A 4,923-nucleotide genomic window follows, 5' to 3' on the forward strand; every position below is an offset into this window, starting at 1 on the left:
GAGTGTCGGTTTGATCCGGTAATCATCTCCGGCCAGAGCCGCCGTGAAGCGTGGGCCCGGTAACCTTGCGGTGAGGGTGGGTGCGGGGTGGGGGGCATAGGTTAGTGGCGCACCTTGAACCCATCTCGTTGAATTTGGAGGCGAGTGGGCACAGTTCGTGTGGTACGCTTGATATTGTTGCCATGCATGTGGTGAGGATGATGAAGGGCATCAGCGGGATGATGATGATGAGGAGGAGCAGGATGAAGCTCAGGCACGTCTGAAGGTGACCAACAAAGGTCATTTTGTGTTCGAATTGGGCCCACACAAGAGAACAGTGCAGCATTTGCAAGTATTATTGGTGTCTGGCTTTAGTGGAGGTGACCAGGGGCTCACGTGGGAGCGACATATGTGGAGACTGTTAGTCTGTCTATATGCCATCTTATGAATGCATGTGATGTATTTCAATCTCAACCAAAGCTGAACTTCCATCATTCTCGCCATCAAGTTGCTTTGAAGTAGGACGCAGTCATGCAGCTACGGTATTTGTGTCAGCTCACTTCCGTTATGTCGACACTATGTCAAAGCCTGATTGGGCTGCTTCCACTGTTGGTTTTAGCGAAGTGTGTGTGACCCCATCATGTAAATCTGATCATAAGGTATACAGGTGACATGCAGCTTGGCTTTAAAGCTGTGAAGGTAAAAGGTCAGTGTCGGAGCAGTACACAACAACAACAGCCAAGGACAGCTAGCCAAAGCATACATGTTAGTTTTGTCACAAGTGCTCAGGTGTGTGTGTGTGTGTGTGTGTGTGTGTGTGTGTGTGTGTGTGTGTGTGTGTGTGCGCGCGCGCGCGCGTGCGTGCGTGTGTGTGTGTCTACCTATATAGCTCGGATTAACCATTGTGGCACATACACACTGTCACAGAGCATACATAGGTCTACTGGCCCGGAATTAAAGCCCAAGAGGACAATTCCTCTCTCTCAGCGGTCAACATTGTTAACTGCTGCGTAGGCCTGAACAATTTTGAAAAATATCTTTTTCCTCAGTATTGCCAATGCCTTTTAAAATGCGATTATTATTTTTTCAAGGTCCTCTTTTCATACAATATATTTTTAAACAAACATAAGCAACATATTAATCTTTATTTCAATCAATAATATCACATTTATCACACATAAATGTTTTGGTCGAATAGGTAAGCGTTATGCTAGCATAAAGGCAAATGGATTCTGATCTGTGATTTTATCATGTCAACTTTTCATGTTTCATGAAACCATGATATGTAAAAAATGTCGACTGTATTTCTTAACCCTCCTATTACTCTCTGGGTCAATTTGACCCCCTACAATGTTCATCATTCAAAAATATAATAGTTGCCTTTTTTTGCTCCATATTTCATGACTTTTCCTGATTTGATGGGGGCAACTGATTAAGCATGACATCATCATAATGCTTTTTTTTCAATGTCCTGAACACATATTGCACGCATTGGCGATCCTCAGGGGTCAATTTCACCCCAAGCTGTTTTAGCTGCAGAAAAATTGTCTGTGTGTCTGTCAACTAACATCTTCTCCACACTTGTATGTACAGAGTTCATACTCTTGAGTTGATACATTACAGGGGGTGGGGAAAATAACTATTTCTGCGAGAAATTTGATAGTTTCCCACAAGGACATTGGTAGTTCATTCAAAATAAGGGCGGAGCAAACATATAGAAGCTTGCACAAGTGTCCGTTATTCCCAAATCATTCCACGTTGTGCTCAATGTGGACTGAAATCAGCATGCTTTCTCATGTGAAAATGTCCTCTAGAAAAAGGTTGACTGTCCATGAGGTATTGGAACAGCTCTTCGCCAATCAAAGTGATACAGAGGAGAATGCATCTGAGACAGAGGATTGTGTTGAGGAGGACCCTGATTTTGAGGCATTCTCATCCAATGAATGAAAGTTTTGACTCTCAACCACCAGCGGACGCGATGCCTTCCAAAAGTGGAAAGATAATATGATACAATCCAGGCCCTCACGTGAATGTTGATGAGTGCTTGGTTGCATTTCGTGGATGCTGTCCATTTTGACAATAGCTGCCAAGCAAACCTGCCAATATGGCATCCAAATACACACTGTCACAGAGCATACATAGGTCTACTGGCCCGGAATTAAAGCCCAAGAGGACAATTCCTCTCTCTCAGCGGTCAACATTGTTAACTGCTGCGTAGGCCTGAACAATTTTGAAAAATATCTTTTTCCTCAGTATTGCCAATGCCTTTTAAAATGCGATTATTATTTTTTCAAGGTCCTCTTTTCATACAATATATTTTTAAACAAACATAAGCAACATATTAATCTTTATTTCAATCAATAATATCACATTTATCACACATAAATGTTTTGGTCGAATAGGTAAGCGTTATGCTAGCATAAAGGCAAATGGATTCTGATCTGTGATTTTATCATGTCAACTTTTCATGTTTCATGAAACCATGATATGTAAAAAATGTCGACTGTATTTCTTAACCCTCCTATTACTCTCTGGGTCAATTTGACCCCCTACAATGTTCATCATTCAAAAATATAATAGTTGCCTTTTTTTGCTCCATATTTCATGACTTTTCCTGATTTGATGGGGGCAACTGATTAAGCATGACATCATCATAATGCTTTTTTTTCAATGTCCTGAACACATATTGCACGCATTGGCGATCCTCAGGGGTCAATTTCACCCCAAGCTGTTTTAGCTGCAGAAAAATTGTCTGTGTGTCTGTCAACTAACATCTTCTCCACACTTGTATGTACAGAGTTCATACTCTTGAGTTGATACATTACAGGGGGTGGGGAAAATAACTATTTCTGCGAGAAATTTGATAGTTTCCCACAAGGACATTGGTAGTTCATTCAAAATAAGGGCGGAGCAAACATATAGAAGCTTGCACAAGTGTCCGTTATTCCCAAATCATTCCACGTTGTGCTCAATGTGGACTGAAATCAGCATGCTTTCTCATGTGAAAATGTCCTCTAGAAAAAGGTTGACTGTCCATGAGGTATTGGAACAGCTCTTCGCCAATCAAAGTGATACAGAGGAGAATGCATCTGAGACAGAGGATTGTGTTGAGGAGGACCCTGATTTTGAGGCATTCTCATCCAATGAATGAAAGTTTTGACTCTCAACCACCAGCGGACGCGATGCCTTCCAAAAGTGGAAAGATAATATGATACAATCCAGGCCCTCACGTGAATGTTGATGAGTGCTTGGTTGCATTTCGTGGATGCTGTCCATTTTGACAATAGCTGCCAAGCAAACCTGCCAATATGGCATCAAAATATGGAAGGAGAACTTTTCTGGAACAGATAGGTATGCATTGGTTAAACCTCAAATTGAGAAAAGACGGTGCTTTATAAAAGCATCAACAGCTGCTGCAGCGATGAATGCACACCCCAAATGAGAAAATAATTAGATGAAAGGTTTTCAAGACCGTAACTCTAAAATCAAATTTTTGACTTGATGGTGGCACTACAGGAAAGGTCATTTCATCACCAAAACCAATAGCTTTCATCCTCTCGTGACTATTAATGTTGTCGAAAAATATCAGATTTGTATGAAAACCTTTTCAGATACATTCATTCTAATTTAAAAGTTTGACCAGATGGTGGAGCTGGAGGGCGTGTCAACTCCTAATAAGTTAGTTATATTATCAAGGGGGTATTCAACAAATAAACTAAGTGCTTGACCCTAAACATTGGTCAACAAATTCACGTACATCATTTTCTGGAGCCAAATATCTCTGGAGTCAAAATTACTCCAAGAGTAAAATGTGTTACTTATATTTGAGGATAACAGGAGGGTTAGGCACGGAATAAATGAATAAAAAATACATGATATACAGTACATGTAAAAACAATTAAGCTGACCGACTGAAATAAAGCAGAGGTTGTTGTTGTTGTTGTTGTCGTTTTTGTTGTTTTCCAGCATTTTCCATTTGAAAATTTCCATTCTTTTACATTGCAAAATCATTTTGAATTCAATTAATTGTTCAGGCCGATTGCTCCGCAGAAGTGGATATAAGCATCCAGGAAATAGATGACACACCTCACCACAAGGTGGTATAATAAGGAAAAATGAGTGGCAAAAGAAAATACGAAAAAATAAAATAAAACACACTTGTATACCCAATGTCCTGACATATTTGAAGGAGTGCCACTTAAAACAAATGAAAACATTACAACTAGGAGAGACGTGGAGAAGGACTGCATTGACCTTTTCCTTGACTGTTTTCATTTTCAGACACATCTCAGCCATCCATGGAAGTCCTCTCTCGCTCTCTTTCTGCCTGTCACACTCTCTTATTTAGAAAGGCCTGCACCCAAAGACACATTTGTGTGTATGTGCGTTGACAGAGAGAGTGATGTCTCTGGGCATGAGGGTGGATATCTGTGATGCATACAGTTGCATAAGTGACATGGGCTGTGCGTGCAAAGCTCATTTGAAAATGACGAACGAGCAATAACATTGTGAATGTTTTCCGACTCCTTAACGCGCGTCGACTGTACACGTGCAATTGCACACGTCAAAGCTCCGAATGAGCCCAACAGAAACATGCAGTTGCAGATAGAGATATCTGCAGCAGGCGCTCCGTTCTTGTGTAAGCTTCATAAAATCAGACAGAATCAGTGAGTAAGAGACCAGGCTGGGAAGAAAGAGTGTGACAGGCTGAGTAAATAAATGATTGCAATGGCAGGAAGCTCATAGCTGGAGAGAAAGTCACAGGAGGAGAAAGGGGGGGAATTTAAATGATGAGATGAGTAAGCCATATAGCATGATACGCACACATGCACGCATGTGCATTTGGAGGAGCAGGTACTGTAAGAGAGGAAACTTGAAGGAGGGAGCAGGGTGACTCAGTTATAAACTAACACTCTCAGTCGGGAGAGGGGGGTGGGCGGGGGC

General features: G+C 41.4%; 1 protein-coding gene across 6 annotated transcripts in view; it reads left to right on the top strand.

The window, feature by feature from the left end:
- The window catches only part of atp2b3b (ATPase plasma membrane Ca2+ transporting 3b), a 47,257-nt gene that overhangs the window by 1,176 nt on the left and 41,158 nt on the right, over positions 1–4,923 (top strand). The window lies entirely within an intron of this gene.

Source organism: Hippocampus comes, unplaced genomic scaffold, assembly GCF_001891065.2.
Source record: "Hippocampus comes isolate QL1 unplaced genomic scaffold, H_comes_QL1_v1.1 scaffold174, whole genome shotgun sequence".
Classification (NCBI taxonomy): Eukaryota; Metazoa; Chordata; class Actinopteri; order Syngnathiformes; family Syngnathidae; genus Hippocampus; species Hippocampus comes.